The following is a 19,878-nucleotide window of genomic DNA, read 5'->3' as shown; positions in this document are numbered from 1 at the left end:
TGTCCATTAGCCAAGCAAGGAACCCTAGAGGCATAGTCAGAGGGGGGCACTGCCCCTCTGGGCTGAAAGCGAAGCCCAGGAAGGCAAAGGAGAGGCTCGGTTCCATCCTTTAGGTCATGATGTAACTTATGCCTAACGATGTAAACAGCTCTAATCTCCGTGACAGGGTCTGTACACAGTTTACCATAGGCCAGTGTTTCAGGGCCCTAAGGTGTGCCCCTCAGGGCCCTGAGGTGTGCCCCTCATATGGTAAGTGGAAATTAAGCATTTCACAGAATGGCTCTACTGTTTCTTCCCCACTGTGGTCAACACACTTTGCAGACGCAGAGCAAGAGCTGAGCAAGAGGGTCACGACGTCTGAGAGGGGGCAGTGTCTCCACATTGGCATGTAGGAGAATGAAATTGTACCAGATGCTTTGGTACAAGATCCTAACTGTCCTAAAAAAAAAACAGTGATTGGCATGTGAGCGTAGAGGCAGGTGGGACAGATTATAAATCACTTGGGAAAGACAAAGATCAATCCCACAGGAAGATGCTCACCAGTTCCAAATGTCTTTGCCTTCCCCCTCCTCTTTCCTGAGAATTTCACAGCCATGTCCAACAGGAGCCACTGTCCCTCTGAACCAGAGCAGGTGTCGACAGCCATTGGCGATGCCCACTTGCTGTGAGCTCTTCCCCAAGGCCCAGTGGTGATGAATCCACCGGGTCTTTCCACCTGTCCCCCCAGTGGCTGCAGGAGGGCACCTCGGTAATATTTGGATGACAGCTGCTTTCTATCCTGGGTGTTCATATTGTAACAAACTCAGGATGAAAAGTCTTCAGTACTTGAAAAAGTTTGTGTGGTTTTTTTTTTTTTTTCATTTTAAAAATGAAGTGTGGGATCCCTGGTTGGCACAACAGTTTAGCGCCTGCCTTTGGCCCAGGGCGCGATCCTGGAGACCAGAGATTGAATCCCACGTCGGGCTCCCGGTGCATGGAGCCTGCTTCTCCCTCTGCCTAGGTCTCTGTCTCTCTCTGTCTCTCTCTCTCTCTCTCTCATTCTCTGTGACTATCATAAATAAGTTTTTTTTAAAATTTAAAAATAAAAAATAAAAATGAAGTGTTATTGTTTTGAAATTTGACAAGACTGCAAAATTGTTACTGATTCTAAATGACTTGGATCCCTTTTTTCCCTTCTTATTCTATTTTTTTAATTGGAGTTCAATTTGCTAACATATAGCATAACACCCAGTACATATCCCACCACGTGCCCCCCTTGCTGCCCATCACCCAGTTAACCCAACCACCCGCCCACCTCCCCTTCCACCACACCTTGTTTGTTTCCAAGTGTTAGGAGTGTCTCATGTTTTGTCACCCTCACTGATTCCCAGGAATTACACTGCTGGGGATTTACCCTAAAGATACAGATGCAATGAAATGTTGGAACACCTGCACCCCAATGTTTACAGATTATGTTCTGAATTGTGTGATTTGTGGCAGAAGGAAGCAGTAGGAGGTCTTTTCAGCAGCTCTCAAAACATCATCCAAAAGCAGCATCGTCTCCAAGGCCATCCCTGAAGATCTCTACCACACACAGTGACTTAGAGGACAGGTGGTTGGCAGCATTGTCAGCAGCACGCTGCCTCTGTACTGACCAGTGGGTTCCAGCTTGAGTAACAAAACAAGAAGAAGATAAACTTTTGGAGTGGGACAATTTAACAGATCAGAGGAAAAACTTCATAATCTTTTCACCTCCCGTGCTGGGGAGCCATCCAAGCCCGCTTTCTAGATCCACCCATGACCAGATGTCTAACTCCTTAACCAGTCATTCAATTGCTACACATCTACAGAGAAATTATGAAGCACACATCCTTGCCTGGGCTCCAGGCCCTACTTGTAGCAAACCCCATTTAGCCTCCTTATAGCACACTAGTGAGTAGGCCAACACTGCTCCCTATTGCTGTGCATTTCCCAGGACGTGTGTTGGGGTGGAGACAGAAGTCACGCAGTCCTGCACAGCCACATCTCTCCCTTCCAGTTGGAAATTCAAGAAAATGCGCTTCTGTACACCCACCCGGGTACACCCCATAAACTGAAAGAGATGAAGGTACTGCGGAGGTTGACTCATCACTTCAAGGATAATTGCTATCGTTACATCAGTGCTGTATACTTCAGAGAAAGCTACCAAAACGCTGCCTCGTGTTTTCTATTTCAAAGAACAATTTTAAATGTATTAAGGGCATCATTAGTGCAATGACAGAAGTCAGGGTGCATTCTAACTCAACATCAGAAGAGCCCTCAGGTAGCAGGCAGTGTCAGGACTTCTGGGACAGTGGGGTGGACCATAGTCCTCTGGAGGCTGAGGAAGGTGGATAAGAAATCCCAAAGGTAGTGGAAATTTGTGCAGAACTCTGATTTTCTCCTGTCACGTTTCTGAATGCTGTAATTGTAAGAGGAACTGGATTCATGAGCTTGACTGTGCTATATTGGAGTCATCTTTTCTTGCTATTTGAAAATTATCGGTCTCAGCAGGTCTGCACTTCCCTCCCTCTGCCACTACCACATGTCCAAGTGGGGTTTGTTTGGTGAAGCTTCTTGGGACTTGTGCTGGGGAGACTGTAGGGCTTGTCACTGACCTACAGGGGACGTGACCTGAGGGCCACAGCCCCCCTCTCTTGTATGTGAGAACCCAGAGGCTGAGTTCTAGTGTGAGCCAGGAGATGGTGGAGAGGTAAACTCTCCCCTTTGTGATTTACAGGCCTTTGTGCAAAACTTCATGGATCTGTCCTGTTTGCTGGACCTGAAAGACGACTCCCAGAGTAGTTGATGTTAACAAATATTTCCTCTGGTGTCACTACATAGGCTCCCCTGTCCCTTAGCTCATGCCAGCCTGCACACCCCTCCAGAGTCTGATGTGTGAACGTGTTTCCGTGGAAGAGAGGCCCCTGTGCAGCTGCCCTAGAGACCCTCCATGGACACAGGGGACCTCGAGGCCTGTGTGAAGGTGTGGATGGGCCTGCTTCACACACACGTGCCCTAGGCACCCTGATGACCTGCCTCCTCAGTCTTCCCGAGCTGCATGTTAATGGTTCTATCTTTGGTGTATTTTCCAGGATCATGACTCCTGTTATGAGAAGAAAAAGATCATAAAGAGTTGAAACACGGGAGTCACAGCATAACCACCTGCAGCCAATAAATTCTACTGGATTTCCCCATCAGTGGGTTCCACAGCACCCACAGGGGCATCTGGCCATCAACAAGGGAGAGCCACGAGTATCACTTCCACTGACTGCAGCTTTGAAGGTACTGTGGGGGTAAATCAGTATGTAGATTCGAGAGAAGTAACTAGTTTGTGCAGCAGAGCCTAGACGCTGGGATGAAAGAAGGAGCTGGGAAGGTGCCCACTCAGAGCTAGTGCAGCTACTTCCTGCACGAGGCCTTCTCACAAGGCCTGAGTCTAGGCTGTACAGATTTTAGTCTAGAAGACATGGGGGCTTGTAGACTTCAAGCAGTAAGCCACCGAACACCAGCCTGACCAGGAGCCCCTGTCCTCGTTCATTAATGGATTCACAATGAGGTTTGGTCAGTTGAAGATCCAAGCTAATTCTCTGGGGAACTGTCATGTGTGCAGTTGGTTTGGAATGTCCTGGGTTCTACGACAGTTGGGAGTCAGGAACACTACTGGTCATCCAGGGTGGTCACCCGAATCAGGAATTCTCAGAGCAGGGCTGCTGAGAGAATCAACTTGTGTGGGTGCAGAGTTAAGTGAGAAGGAGGTGGAGACATGTTTGGATTCCCCTCAGTCCACTAGGGGGTCTTCTTTGGGGGAAAGACATTGCATTTGTGTCAGGAATTGAAATGCAGAACCAAGAGATGGCTCGGGATCTGGGCCATTCTCTTGGGCAGCTGCAGTCCTTGCAACAGTGCTGGGCAGGAGGATGTGGACAAGGAAGTGAGGGCAGGGCTTGGTTTGGTGCACAGGGTATGAGCTCATATCCAGGTGACCAGGGAACCATCTGCTGCCCCCACCTCAGAACCCTCCCTCATCTGTGCTGCAACCCTGAGCAAGTCACTTCATCTCTCCAAGCTTCTGTGCCCTTCACCTTAAATTATGGCCCCCAGCCCCACACTCTGCCCACCCCATGGTGCTGATGTGAGCATAACAAGAAATAACAGTCTCTGAGTTGTCAGAAGTCAAGTATTGTAGCCTCCAAGCATTATGTTGAGGGGTCCGTACCTCTCTTCAATTCTATCCTTTCATGTCATGTATTTTGGAGCCTTCTCGTTAAGTGTGACACGTTCGTAATTCGTGAAGAGTGGCCACTTTTGTTACTATAAATCATCCTCCTTTCTGTAAAAAATGCCATAAGTTTTGTCTTATATTAACAAAGCTGGTCTAGTTCTTTGGGTTAATATCTGCTTGGTGCCCATTTTCCCATCATTAAGCCTCATCCTACTTGTGTCCTGGACGTAAAGGGGGACTCTGGACGATGGCAGAGAGATGACAGATTTTTATTCCCTCTTCCAGTCTCTGCCTCTTAATGGACTGTGTAAATTTACCTAATTACTTTTCAGGTAGCGTTGCATACTCTCATTTTTTCCATCTGTTTTCTATGCATTATGTCTTTTTGTTCTCACATTCCTACATTATTGCTCTTCTTGGTGTTCTATTCTAGAGGAATTACTAAATCCCCATGTTGCTTTTCCCATGTGTTGTGGCTTATAGTTTTAGTAGCTTTCCTGGGCATTACAGTTAACTTCTTTATGTATGACAGTCTAATTGGCTTAAGACCAGGTTCATTTCCAAGGCATTCATCGACCTTAGCCAATTGATATCCCTTCCCTGTGCCATTATTGTCCTACACCCTACATTTTACCTTGTGTGCTGATCAACACCCATTTTTATTTACTTTATGTAGTGTTCTTGAAAATCAGAAGAATATATTTTTATATGTTTATTCCATATACATCTTACCCTCCTAGGCATTTATACTTGCTTGTATGTTTCCCTCTGTGACTATTTCTCTGTGGAGAATTGAGGTACTCTGTTGTCTTTTCCTTTCAGATTGAAGGACTCCCCCCTAACGTTTCTTGTAGAGCTGGTGACGGCAGAGGCTTCTCTCAGGTTTTATTTATCTGGGAAGGTCTTGACATGTCCTTCATTGCTGAAGGATATCTGTGCTAGATGCACATTTGTTGCTTGACAGATTTTCTCCTCCAGAACCTTTTTGTTTTTTTAAAAAGATTTATTTATTTATTTATTTATGATAGAGAGAGAGGGGCAGAGACACAGGCAGAGGGAGGAGCAGGCTCCATGCAGGGAGCCCGATGCAGGACTCAATCCCAGGACCCCAGGATCATGCCCTGGGCCAAAGGCAGGTTCCAAACTGCCAAGCCACCCAGGGATCCCCTCCAGAACCTTTTTGTGTCACCCTGATGCCTCTGGCCTCTGTAGTTTATGAAAATAAGTCATTCACCTTATTGAGGAGCCTCTACATGATGATGCTTTCCTTTTTCTTGCCACTTCCAGTGATTCAGCTTTTGTCTTTGGCCTTGAAACATTGTGCTAGGGGATGGATTTATCCTATCTTTGTTGAACTTCTTCAATGTTTAGATGACTGTTTTGCATGAAATGTGCTACGATTTGGGCTATTACTCCTTCATGTATTCTCAGTATCCCTTCCTGTCTTTTATTTTTCTGGGGACTGTCTCAGTGCCTGTGTTGGGATGCTTGATAGTAGTACCCAGGTCTCTGGGCTTTGGGACTCCACTCATTCTCTTCCCGTGCTCTTAGATTTTTTTTTTTAATGTGCCATTTACCAGACTGGATGTCAAGTGACCTACCTTCAAATTTACTGGTTCTGTCTTCCTCCTGCTCAAGTCTGCTGTTCAGCCCTGCTATAGCTGTAATTGTGTCCTCCCCCACCCCCAAACCATATAGAAGAGTCAAAGCCCACAGTGCCTGTGAATGTGTTCTTATTTGGAAATAAGATCTTTGCAGATATAATCCAGTTGAGATACAGTTAACACTGGACTAGGGTGGGCCCTAATTGAATGGCTGTTGTCCTTACAGGTTGTCCAATGTAGGCTGTTGTAGGTTTGGAAACACAGACACGGAGACAAAGGGCATGGAATGTCAGAGATGGCAATACTGCAGCTTCAAGTCAAGGAAAGCCCTGAGTTTCCAGAAAACACCAAAAACTAGAAAAAGGCAAAGACAGATAATTCCCTAGCTCTTTCATTGGGAACAGAGCCCCTCCTACAACTGGACATAGCTGGCGGCCAACCTAAGAGCCAGGCCTGTGTAAGGAAGGCAATCTCAATCCTCTGTGCCAATGCTTTTCTACATAGAGCCAGAATTTGTATTTCCCTTCCAGATCTCTTGTTGTCCCAGAGGCAGGGAAGTATAGGCTGGGCTTTAAAATAATAGAACTTGTGGGATCCCTGGGTGGCTCAGTGGTTTGGTGCCTGCCTTCAGCCCAGGGTGTGATCCTGGAGTCCCAGGATCGAATCCCACATCCGGCTCCCTGCATGGAGCCTGCTTCTCCCTCTGTCTGTGTCTCTGCTCGTGTCACTGCTTCTCTCTCTCTCAGTGTCTCTCATGAATCAATAAATAAAATATTTAAAAAATAAATAAAATAATAAATAATAGAACTTGGAAACTCTTGGTTTCAGACCTTATGCCTCCCCCGGAGTTGATGTTACTGCTTTTTGTCATTGCTGTCTAATAAGATATTAGTGTCTATTCTAAACTAATTCTCCAAGCTGGCAAATTGCTCATGCGTGGCCACTGTAGGCCTGGCTTGAATGCTGGTGGTCAGTCGGTGACTGGGTAGGGTATGCATTAGCAGCCTCAAACAGAGGAGTGGCTCCATCTGTGCCAAGGGGCCTTTCATAGTGAGCCAACAGCTGAAAACTCTGCTGCAACCCTCACTTCTTGCTTGTGCACAGCATCAGGGTCAGCCAGAGGTGCCAGTGTAGGGGAGCTTGTCAGGTTTGCGGAGCATGCACACAGCCCTACAAGGTGCATGTTCTGGATTCCTGAGAAGTTGGAGCTTCTCAAAGCCCCTTAGTGCTCGCTTAAGGCTTTTGTTAGCCTATTGTTTGCTCAAATTGTTATCCATCACTTTAAGCAATCACAAGTTGAACAATTGCCCCTCTTCTTTTTCTCTTTTATGTCTTTTTTGACAGTTATGCCAGGGAAAGGCTTTTAATTCTGGGCACCTTCCCAGTCAGACTCAATGTGGACAGTTGAAGAGATTGGGTCTTACACAGTTTCCACCAGATTGGCCCATTTACTATAATTCTCCAGGAGGGAGGTGGTGAGGGGGCTCCAGGCCAGCTCTGCTCTCTCCAGTGGCTGCCATATGAATGACTTTCTTTTTAAAAAATTTTTTCAAATATTTTATGTATTTATGAGAGACAGAAAGAGAGAGAGAGAGAGAGAGAGAGAGGCAGACACAGGCAAGGGAGAAGCAGGCTCCATGCAGAGAGCCTGATGTGCGACTCCATCCTGGGACTCCAGGATCGCACTCTGAACCAACGCCAGAGGTTCAACTGCTGAGCCACCCAGGTATCCCACATTGCTGACTTGCACTGTGAACATTGCTGCTCATTTTTCTCAACTGTCATGAGACTGCAGGGGAGGGAATGGGATCTAAGCAAATGACAACAGCAGAAATCTCATGCGTCTTTCTGACTGTGGCTTAGCTGGGTTTTTTAAACTTTTGTTTCCTGGATTCAGTATTTCCCCTACTGCTGCAAGTTTTGTTTAATTGCCAGAATTCTGAAAATAATGATGGTGGCACTTGTTGCCAGTACGTTGATTGCTTTGTTGGAAGAGAGAGTTTTGGGAGGTCTCTAAGCTGCCATTTTCACCTTAGTCAGTGACCAAACCGTATTCATTTGAATATTCTCAGGCCATGGTCATGATCCCTGGGGTAAACAAAAATCATCTCAGGTGAAACGCCACATGCAGTCACATGATACTGTTAGGTCACATACATGACATTCATGGTAAAAATAGAGGTTAGTGTCATTTTTTAAATAAATTTATTTTTTTGTTTGTGTTCAACTTGCCAACATACAGAATAACAGCCAGTGCTCATCTCATCAAGTGCCCACCTCAGTGCCCGCCACCCAGTCACCCCCACCCCCTGCCCACCTCCCCTTCCACCACCCCCTAGTTCGTTCCCAGAGTTAGGAGTCTTTATGTTCTGTCTCCTTTTCCAATATTTCCCACTTATTTTTTCTCCTTTCCCCTTTATTCCCTTTCACTATTTTTTATATTCCCCAAGTGAATGAGACCATATAATGTTTGTCCTCCGATTGACTTATTTCGAGGTTAGTGTCTTTTAAAAAGAAATTGTGTTAAGAATTGTATACTGAATATTAGGACATAGCACCTCTGGCTGATATGGACAACAGCCTACTGTAAACATCCTGAGTTAGACACAGTTATGTTGGATTGTATTCCTCCTCCAACTTAAAAAAATTTAAACTTATTATAGGTACAATTTTTTAGTGGTGGATTTTGGTGTTTTGTTTATGTACAACTTCTTCCACAAAAAATTTATTTACTTACTTAAAAATAAATAAGTAAATACTTTTTTATTTAATTAATCTTCACAGAAAAGAGCTGTTTTGGATACAGTTAAAAAACTATTTTTGGTCATGGATGTTTCATCAAATACTATGTTGATAAGGCTTGCACTTGATGAAAAAGAAACAACACATGCAGGGATTCCATGATATGAGGTAAAGCTTCCAGTCATTGTAAAGCCATATTATATCTTTAAAATACATACAAATCATCCCCAGTTGCCCAAAGGCTCTCTCCAGCCATCAGGAGGATGTGGCTGATGTTTGTCTGGTTTTCCTGGAGACCATTGAAAACATCAATATCATTCAGCTGTGTGTGTGGCAAGTGGTCTTCATTGCCACCTCCTGATTCCATCCAAGTGCCATCTCCTCTGCAAGAGACATCGTCTCCCTTACTGCCTGGCCCAGCCATGACCTAGGCTATGCTCCAGGTACCCTGAATGTGTTCCTCCGATGGAGGCACTGTTTGCCCCCTCCCAGAAAGCCTCCCCCACCCCAAGATCTCCTTGAGCAGAGCTGTGCCCAGGTGATGTGTTTGATGGATCTCCTAGTGGGTGACTTTTTATCGTGTGGGTATATTATGTGTGTCTTCCTGAGAATGATTAGGATCAAAGATGGCAGATAATTTGAAGTTCTTACTCACCTGGTCATGCTGCACACACCTCCTTGCACCTGGTGAATAGGACAGATATTGACTGGTGACAAGGCAGTGGAGACAGCACTGCACAGTGGGGATGCTGCAGCGTCTGAATCTGTGTAGTCTGCTGCAAGCCCGGCTCTGCCCTTCACACCACGTGACCCAGGGTAGGATCAACAAACCTCTCTAGGAACCTGTTTCCTGGTGTCTAAAACAGGAACAGTGGAGGGAGGGGCAAGATGGCGGAAGAGTAGGGTCCCCAAATCACCTGTCTCCACCAAATTACCTAGAAAACCTTCAAATTCTCCTGAAAATCTATGAATTCGGCCTGAGATTTAAAGAGAGACCAGCTGGAATGCAACAGTGAGAAGAGTTCGCGCTTCTATCAAGGTAGGAAGACGGGGAAAAAGAAATAAAGAAACAAAGGCCTCCAAGGGGGAGGGGCCCCACGAGGAGCCGGGCTGAGGCCGGGGGAGTGTCCCCAGGACAGGAGAGCCCCGTCCCGGAGAAGCAGGAGCTGCACCGACCTTCCCGGGGGAAAGGGGCTCGCAGGGAGTTGGAGCAGGACCCAGGAGGGCGGGGATGCCCTCGGGCTCCCCGGGACAGTAACAGAGCAACTGCGCGCCCAGGAGAGTGCGCCGAGCTCCCTAAGGGCTGCAGCACGCACGGCGGGACCCGGCGGGACCCGGAGCAGCTCGGAGGGGTTCGGGCGGCGGCTCCGCGGAGGGGGTTGCGCGGCCCGGGAGCGCGAATCCAACAGCGCAGGCACCGGAGCACAGGGCGCCGGGACACAGCCCAGGATCCGGCCTCCCCCCGGGACAGGCAGAGGCCGGGAGGGCCCAGGACAGCAAGGACGCTCCTGCCCCAGCTGAGCAGATCAGTGGCCCCGCCCCGGAGCCTCAGGCCCTGCAGACGCTCCGGAGTTCCTGCGGGAGCTGAATCCAGGTTTCCAGAGCTGCCCCGCCACTAGGGCTCTTGCTCCTGGGGCCTCACGGGGTAAACAACCCCCACTGAGCCCTGCACCAGGCAGGGGCAGAGCAGCTCCCCCAACTGCTAACACCTGAAAATCAGCACAGCAGGCTCCTCCCCCAGAAGACCAGCTAGACTGACAACTTCCAGGGGAAGCCAAGGGACTTAAAGTACACAGAATCAGAAGATACTCCCCCGTGGTTCTTTTTTTTTTTTTTTTTTTGCTTTTTGATTTGTTTCCTTCCCCCACCCCCCTTTTTTCTCCTTTCTTTCTTTTTCTTTCTCTTTTTCTTCCCTTTTTTTTTCTTTTTCGTTTCTTTTTCTTCCTTTTTTTTCTCTTTCTCTTTTCTTTCCTTCTTTCTCTCCTTTTTCTCCTTTTCCCAATACAACTTGCTTTTGGCCACTCTACACTGAGCAAAATGACTAGAAGGAAAACCTCACCTCAAAAGAAAGAATCAGAAACAGTCCTCTCTCCCACAGAGTTACTAAATCTGGATTACAATTCAATGTCAGAAAGCCAATTCAGAAGCACTATTATACAGCTACTGGTGGCTCTAGAAAAAAGCATAAAGGACTCAAGAGACTTCATGACTGTAGAATTTAGAGCTAATCAGGCAGAAATTAAAAATCAATTGAATGAGATGCAATCCAAACTAGAAGTCCTAACGACGAGGGTTAACGAGGTGGTTGAACGAGTGAGTGACCTAGAAGACAAGTTGATAGCAAAGAGGGAAACTGAGGAAAAAAGAGACAAACAATTAAAAGACCATGAAGATAGATTAAGGGAAATAAACAACAGCCTGAGGAAGAAAAACCTACGTTTAATTGGTGTTCCCGAGGGTGCCGAAAGGGACAGAGGGCCAGAATATGTATTTGAACAAATTCTAGCTGAAAACTTTCCTAATCTGGGAAGGGAAACAGGCATTCAGATCCAGGAAATAGAGAGATCCCCCCCTAAAATCAATAAAAACCGTTCAACACCTCGACACTTAATAGTGAAGCTTGCAAATTCCAAAGATAAAGAGAGATCCTTAAAGCAGCAAGAGACAAGAAATCCCTGACTTTTATGGGGAGGAGTATTAGGGTAACAGCAGACCTCTCCACAGACTCCTGGCAGGCCAGAAAGGGCTGGCAGGATATATTCAGGGTCCTAAATGAGAAGAACATGCAACCAAGAATACTTTATCCAGCAAGGCTCTCATTCAAAATGGAAGGAGAGATAAAGAGCTTCCAAGACAGGCAGCAACTAAAAGAATATGTGACCTCCAAACCAGCTCTGCAAGAAATTTTAAGGGGGACTCTTAAAATTCCCCTTTAAGAAGAAGTTCAGTGGAACATTCCACAAAAACAAGGACTGAATAGTTATCATGATGACACTAAATTCATATCTCTCAATAGTAACTCTGAATGTGAATGGGCTTAATGACCCCATCAAAAGGCGCAGGGTTTCAGACTGGATAAAAAAGCAGGACCCATCTATCTGCTGTCTACAAGAGACTCATTTTAGACAGAAGGACACTTACAGCCTGAAAATAAAAGGTTGGAGAACCATTTACCATTCGAATGGTCCTCAAAAGAAAGCAGGGGTAGCCATCCTTATATCAGATAAACTAAGATTTACCCCAAAGACTGTAGTGAGAGATGAAGAGGGACACTATGTCATACTTAAAGAATCTCTCCAAGAAGAGGACTTAACAATCCTCAGTATATATGCCCTGAAAGTGGGAGCTGCCAAATATATAAATCAATTATTAACCAAAGTGAAGAAATACTTAGATAATAATACACTTATACTTGGTGACTTCAATCTAGCTCTTTCTATACTCGATAGGTCTTCTAAGCACAACATCTCCAAAGAAACGAGAGCTTTAAATGATACACTGGACCAGATGGATTTCACAGATATCTACAGAACTTTACATCCAAACTCAACTGAATACACATTCTTCTCAAGTGCACATGAAACTTTCTCCAGAATAGACCACATATTGGGTCACAAATCGGGTCTGAACCGATACCAAAAGATTGGGATCATCCCCTGCATAATCTCAGACCATAATGCCTTGAAATTAGAACTAAATCACAACAAGAAGTTTGGAAGGACCTCAAACACGTGGAGGTTAAGGACCATCCTGCTAAAAGATGAAAGGGTCAACCAGGAAATTAAGGAAGAATTAAAAAGATTCATGGAGGGGATCCCTGGGTGGCGCAGCGGTTTGGCGCCTGCCTTTGGCCCAGGGCGCGATCCTGGAGACCTGGGATCGAATCCCACGTCGGGCTCCCGGTACATGGAGCCTGCTTCTCTCTCTGCCTATGTCTCTGCCTCTCTCTCTCTCTCTGTGACTATCATAAATAAATAAAAATTTTAAAAAATTAAAAAAAAAAGATTCATGGAAACTAATGAGAATGAAGATACAACCATCCAAAATCTTTGGGATGCAGCAAAAGCAGTCCTAAGGGGGAAATACATCACAATACAAGCATCCATTCAAAAACTGGAAAGAACTCAAATACAAAAGCTAACCTTACACATAAAGGAGCTAGGGAAAAAACAGCAAATAGATCCTACACCCAAGAGAAGAATGGAATTAATAAAGATTCGAGTAGAACTCAATGAAATCGAGACCAGAAGAACTGTGGTCTTCTGGTCAACAGATCAACAGAACCAGGAGTTGGTTCTTTGAAAGAATTAATAAGATAGATAAACCATTAGCCAGCCTTATTAAAAAGAAGAGAGAGAAGACTCAAATTAATAAAATCATGAATGAGAAAGGAGAGATCAATACCAACACCAAGGAAATACAAACGATTTTAAAAACATATTATGAACAGCTATACGCCAATAAATTAGGCAATCTAAGAGAAATGGACGCATTCCTGGAAAGCCACAAACTACCAAAACTGGAACAGGAAGAAATAGAAAACCTAAACAGGCCAATAACCAGGGAGGAAATTGAAGCAGTCATCAAAAACCTCCCAAGACACAAGAGTCCAGGGCCAGATGGCTTCCCAGGGGAATTTTATCAAACGCTTAAAGAAGAAACCATACCTATTCTCCTAAAGCTGTTTGGAAAGATAGAAAGAGATGGAGTACTTCCAAATTCGTTCTATGAGGCCAGCATCACCTTAATTCCAAAGCCAGACAAAGATCCCACCAAAAAGGAGAATTACAGACCAATATCCCTGATGAACATGGATGCAAAAATTCTCAACAAGATACTGGCCAATAGGATCCAACAATACATTAAGAAAATTATCACCATGACCAAGTAGGATTTATCCCTGGGACACAAGGCTGGTTCAACACCTGTAAAACAATCAATGTGATTCATCATATCAGCAAGAGAAAAACCAAGAACCATATGATCCTCTCATTAGATGCAGAGAAAGCATTTGACAAAATACAGCATCCATTTCTGATCAAAACTCTTCAGAGTGTAGGGATAGAGGGAACATTCCTCGACATCTTAAAAGCCATCTATGAAAAGCCCACAGCAAATATCATTCTCAATGGGGAAGCAGTGGGAGCCTTTCCCCTAAAATCAGGAACAAGACAGGGATGTCCACTCTTACCACTGCTGTTCAACATAGTACTGGAAGTCCTAGCCTCAGCAGTCAGACAACAAAAAGACAGAAAAGGCATTCAAATTGGCAAAGAAGAAGTCAAACTCTCCCTCTTCGCCGATGACATCATACTCTACATAGAAAACCCAAAAGTCTCCACCCCAAGATTGCTAGAACTCATACAGCAATTCAGTAGCGTGGCAGGATACAAAATCAATGCCCAGAAATCAGTGGCATTTCTAGACACTAACAATGAGACTGAAGAAAGAGAAATTAAGGAGTCAATCCCATTTACAATTGCACCCAAAAGCATAAGATATCTAGGAATAAACCTAACCAAAGATGTAAAGGATCTATACCCTCAAAACTATAGAACACTTCTGAAAGAAATTGAGGAAGATACAAAGAGATGGAAAAATATTCCATGCTCATGATTGGAAGAATTAATATTGTGAAAATGTCAATGTTACCCAGGGCAATATACACGTTTAATGCAATCCCTATCAAATACCATGGACTTTCTTCAGAGAGTTAGAACAAATTATTTTAAGATTTGTGTGGAATCAGAAAAGACCCCGAATAGCCAGGGGAATTTTAAAAAAGAAAACCATATCTGGGTGCATCACAATGCCAGATTTCAGGTTGTACTACAAAGCTGTGGTCATCAAGACAGTGTGGTACTGGCACAAAAACAGACACATAGATCAGTGGAACAGAATAGAGAACCCAGAAGTGGACCCTGAACTTTATGTTCAACTAATATTCGATACAGGAGGAAAGACTATCCATTGGAAGAAAGACAGTCTCTTCAATAAATGGTGCTGGGAAAATTGGACATCCACATGCAGAAGAATGAAACTAGACCACTCTCTTTCACCATACACAAAGATAAACTCAAAATGATGAAAGATCTAAATGTGAGACAAGATTCCATCAAAATCCTAGAGAAGAACACAGGCAACACCCTTTTTGAACTCGGCCATAGTAACTTCTTGCAAGATACATCCACGAAGGCAAAAGAAACAAAAGCAAAAATGAACTATTGGGACTTCATCAAGATAAGAAGCTTTTGCACAGCAAAGGATACAGTCAACAAAACTCAAAGACGACCTACAGAATGGGAGAAGATATTTGCAAATGACATATCAGATAAAAGGCTAGTTTCCAAGATCTATAAAGAACTTATTAAACTCAACAGCACAGCAACAAACAATCCAATCATGAAATGGGCAAAAGACATGAAGAGAAATCTCACAGAGGAAGACATAGACATGGCCAACATGCATATGAGAAAATGCTCTGCATCACTTGCCATCAGGGAAATACAAATCAAAACCACAATGAGATACCACCTCACACCGGTGAGAATGGGGCAAATTAACAAGGCAGGAAACCACAAATGTTGGAGGGGATGCAGAGAAAAGGGAACCCTCTTACACTGTTGGTGGGAATGTGAACTGGTGCAGCCACTCTGGAAAACTGTGTGGAGGTTCCTCAAAGAGGTAAAAATAGACCTGCCCTACGACCCAGCAATTGCACTGCTGGGGATTTACCCCAAAGATTCAGATGCAATGAAACGCCGGGACACCTGCACCCGATGTTTCTAGCAGCAATGTCCACAATAGCCAAACTGTGGAAGGAGCCTCCGGTCAAGAGCTGTGGTCTACGTATACAATGGAATATTCCTCAGCCATTGGAAACGACAAATACCCACCGTTTGCTTCACGTGGATGGACCTGAAGGGTATTATGCTGAGTGAAGTAAGACAATCGGAGGAGGACAGACAGTGTATGTTCTCATTCATTTGGGGAATATAAATAATAGTGAAAGGGAATATGAGGGAAGGGAGAAGAAACGTGTGGGAAACGTCAGAAAGGGAGACAGAACGTGAAGACTCCTAACTCCGGGAAACGAGCTAGGGGAGGTGGAAGGGGAGGAGGGCGGGGGTGGGGGTGACTGGGTGACGGGCCCTGAGGGGGCACTTGACGGGATGAGCACTGGGTGTTACGCTCTATGATGGCTAATTGGCCACCAAAGAACCCACAAGCGCAGGCCCTCCCCGCAGGGGACCCACGGAAGGGGCGGGGCTGTGCCCGCTGCCGACCGCGTGACCCGGGGAGGGGCGCAGGCTCTTCCCTCCCACACCCCACGTGACTCAGGGAGAAGCCGCCCCTCCCGGCGCCGCCGTGGGAGCCAGAGGAAGCTTCGAGGCGCCGCGGTCAGGCTCTGAGCCTTCCGTTCCGGGCTCTTGGGACGACTCGGGTCCCCACGTCGCCATGGTCAGCGGCGGGGGGCTCCGGGGTCACCGGGCCTCGCCACGTGGAGCAGGAGCCCCGAGCCCACCTGCGAGGCCGCGGGACGGCGGGGTGTGCCGCAGCCTGGCCCAGGCTCCCCGCGCCCCCGGGTGTGACGGGGCGGCGGACGGTCGGCCCCGGGGGTGCGGGCGGCGGCACCACGGGCCGGGCCGGCGGAGCCGTTCTCTCCGGCTCGAGCCGCCTGCGCCACCTGCGCGGCCTGGTCGCCTTGACCCGAGGCCCGAGGGCACGTGCTAGGCCCGGTCGCAGCCGCCCCCGCCCCGCCCCCCGCGGGGCCTCGCCTCGGGCTGCGGATGCGCAGGCCCCACGGTCAGGGTCAGGGCGTCAGCGGCGCTGAATCGCTGACTCGGGAGGGCGGCCCGCGGACGGAGGGCACGAGCCCGCGCACATCACGCGCTCTGGGGAGCGTCCTGACGAGTAAGTGGTTAGCGAGGGGGACCCCGGCGTTGGACGGCTGTGCTGGGCCGGGCGCACGGAGGCAGGGAGCCCACTGGCGATCGAGAGCCCGCCTCGGGAGCTGCTGGGGAGCGGCCAGGACGCCTTCCTCTCGGGCTGGTGGGCGCGGGGGATGCGGGCCGAGCAGCTAAGGGTCCGCCTGGGACCTACTGCCCAGGGAAGCGGAGTTCCCGAGAAGCCTCAACTCCCAGCCACGGCGGGTTTGCTGTGCTAAAGTCCTCCCGTTCGGGAAAGACTGGCCCCTGGGCGTGTCGATGGAGTTACCTGCATTGAGGCCCCTGTGATCTGAAATCGTCCTTAACCCTCTGAGCCCATGGGACTGAGTGGGCCAAGCCACTCTAGTTTTTTTTTAATTTTATTTATTTATGACAGAGAGAGGGGCACAGTCAGAGGCAGAGGCGGGCCCCTTGCAGGGAGCCTGACGTGGGACTCGATCCCGGGTCTCCAGGATCAGGCCCTGGGCTGATGGCGCGCTAAACCACTGAGCCACCCGGGCTGCCCTCCCACTCTATTAAAAACTAAAATCTTGGGACGCCTGGGTGGCTCAGTAGTTGGGCATCTATCTGCCTTCTGTTCAAGGCTTGATCCTGGGGTCCTGGGATCAAGTCCTGCATAGCGCTCCTGGCACGGAGCCTGCTTCTCCCTCTGCCTAGGTCTCTGCCTTTTTCTCTGTCTCTCTCAAGAATAAATAAAATCTTAAAAACAAAACGAGCAAAGCTAAAATCTTTAGGGCACTTGGGTTGCTCTGTTGGTTAAGCATTGCACTTGATCTTGGCTTAGTTCTTGACTTTCGGGGGTGAGTTCTGTCCCCATACTGGGCATGAGGCCTACCTAAAAAGAAAACAACCAAAGCACAAAACCAAAAACAAAACAAAAAAACCATCCCCCTAAGAAACAAAAACCCCATCAAAGTCTTTTATTTGAATACTTGCAGAGCTATCCTTCACTGAGACAGAATTTGCTCTTCTTGCCCTCTTCTCCAGTTTCTCCCCTTGTGTGTAACAGGGGCTATGTTCCAGCATAACAGAGCAGGAGATGCGCTCAGGCTGAGAAGGCAGATGAAGGTACTACACCCTAAGGAGGCTGAACGACCTAACCAGCAAGTACCAGCTTGGGGACTGTGTTTGGGACTGGAGTATAGGTGCTTGATAAAGGAGAGGGGGATTCAGATTGGGTAGGGTGAATTTACTGCTTTGGGAGTATTCTTCTGAGATACAAGGTTTGACATTCTGTCAGGGACCGCAGGAGTTTGTGTGAACTTGCTACAAGGATGGCTTCTAGAAGCATGAAAGGAAGCTACGGCCCGTGCTCAGTGAGGTTGAAATTGCTGGACCCCTGACAGATGGCAGCTGAAGGCTAAACCGCTCAGGGATTGTGAAGCTGGGATACATATGATGACTTTCTAAGGTAAGAAAACCCAAGCAAATGGATATATTCCACAGGAAGCACCGACAAACACATCATTTACCAAGGCTCTAGGAATATGCTGATGAGAGGGACAGCAGCGTCGTTAAACAGTTCAGTGGTGGGGTACGTGCATAGGCCAGTGCTGACAAACAGTAAGAGTGGCTGTCATAGAAACGGATGACAGGACCCTGCAGCACTTGAGGTCAGGCGGTGGCATTGAACCATCAGAGGCCAGGTTTACACCATTTACTGTGAGCCATGAGGTTGGAGTGGCAGCCAAGGCACCAACCCACAAAGGGTTCCAGAAATGGTTTGAAGAGCCCAGTGTTTTTCGTACAAAATGGAAGGTCAGCCACCAGGAGTAGTACTCTTATTATCAAAAGAAGTCAAGGCTGGATGATGGGAGGCTGAAGACGGCTCAATACAAAGGCATGATCCCTTGCCAAGTTCTAGTCAGTGTTCAGGCCTGGGACTGTCTAGTCTTTGAAGAGGAGGCCAGGTCCCCAGAACAAAGGACCATGTATGTATGGCAAGGGGATAAATATTCTTCCAGGAATTTTCGTACAGTTATTCAGCATATCTTTTACCTGTAGCTGTGCAATAAGTTACCCCAAAACTTAGTAGCATAATTGACTATTTTTGTTATCTCACGTGGTTTCTGTGGGTCAAAAATCTAGTTAAAGCTTAGCCAGATAGTGCTGGCTCATGGTGTCTCTGAGAATGCACACAAGATGTGGGTTGGGGCTGTAGTCATTTGAAGGTTGAGCTGAGCCTGGGATGTCCACTTCCAAGGCAGCTTACTCACATGCACAAGCAGGGGGAGCAGCAGGCTCCCTGCTGAACAGAGAGCCTGATGTGGGGCTTGACCCCAAGACCCTGGGATCATGACTTGGGCCACCCCGGTGCCCGGCCAGTAAGTTTTTGACCAGAGGCCTCAATTCCTTGCCTCATGGATGTTTCCATAAGGCTACTTGGGTGTTTCCATGACGTGAAAGCAAGTGATCCAGGGGAAGCAAAGCGGAAGTCACAATGCCTTTTATGACCTAACGTTGGAAGTCACACATTGTAATTGTCACAGATTGTCACAGGTCTGCCTTACTCAGTGAGGCAGGGGACTTCACAAGGGAATGACTGAATACCAGGAGGCTAGAATCATTGTGGCCATTTGGGAGGCTGCCTACCACATTTGGGTAAATGTAAATAAACAAGGGGGATTGGACTCTATGAGTAATTTGAGGAGTGGACTGGGGAAGGGGGAATATACCAAGAATTTTAATATTGTTGGATGTAGGGTCAGAGTTAACATTAGTTTCTGGATATACAAAACATAATCGTGGCTCACTGTTAGGATGGGGCCTATGGGGAGCCAAATAAATAGAATCCCAGGTCAGGATCCAGCTCACAATGGTAACCGTGTGACATTACTCAGTTTGCAGATGTGTAATGGAATAGAATGTTTGAAAATCCATGCAGAACACACATTGCGTCTTTCATTTGTAGGATCAGAACTATCATGATTGTGGAGGCCAAGTGGAGGCCTCTGTACCTGTTTCCATCCCTGGTCAAAATAGTAAGTATAAAACAATATCACAATCTAGGAGGAATGACGGATATTTTTATTACTCTTTTGTTGTTTTGTTTTGTTTGGTGTTTTTTTATTCCTTTGTTTTTAAAAAAGATTTTATTTATTCACATGAGACAGAGAGAGAGAGGTAGAGACATAGGCAGAGGGAGGAGAAGCAGGCTCCATGCAGGGAGTCCAATGTGGGACTGGATCCTGGGACCCCAGGATCACTCCCTGACCCTAAGACAAATGCTCAACTACTGAGCCACCCAGGCATCCCTAATTTTATTCCTCTTAAGGATATAAAGGATTCAAGTGATGGTCCTTGTCATATTTCCATTTAATTCACCTGTCTACCCCTGCAGAAACCAGATTCATCCTGGAGG

At 46.8% G+C, this 19,878-nt stretch overlaps 2 long non-coding RNA genes across 3 annotated transcripts in view; both read left to right on the top strand.

The window, feature by feature from the left end:
* The window catches only part of LOC144299290 (uncharacterized), a 32,555-nt gene extending 22,953 nt beyond the window's left edge, over positions 1-9,602 (top strand). The window contains exons 1-3 of one of the 2 annotated variants that reach the window (XR_013365999.1): positions 2,676-2,710; positions 3,093-3,282; positions 8,611-9,602. This is a non-coding gene — a long non-coding RNA (uncharacterized LOC144299290). Of the gene's footprint in view, positions 1-2,675; positions 2,711-3,092; positions 3,283-8,610 lie in introns of those variants that run through there. The other variant, XR_013365998.1, reaches the window with a different exon arrangement.
* Positions 9,603-17,525: 7,923 nt separating this feature from the next.
* Positions 17,526-19,568, top strand: LOC144299287 (uncharacterized). The gene is made up of 3 exons (XR_013365995.1): positions 17,526-17,585; positions 17,758-17,928; positions 19,429-19,568. It is a non-coding gene; the product is annotated as an uncharacterized LOC144299287 (long non-coding RNA).
* The last annotated feature ends 310 nt before the right edge of the window (positions 19,569-19,878 follow it).

This window comes from Canis aureus, chromosome 27 (assembly GCF_053574225.1).
Source record: "Canis aureus isolate CA01 chromosome 27, VMU_Caureus_v.1.0, whole genome shotgun sequence".
Taxonomy (NCBI): domain Eukaryota; kingdom Metazoa; phylum Chordata; class Mammalia; order Carnivora; family Canidae; genus Canis; species Canis aureus.
Note: the sequence above shows the minus strand (reverse complement) of the source record. Positions and strands in the feature narration are given on the sequence as shown.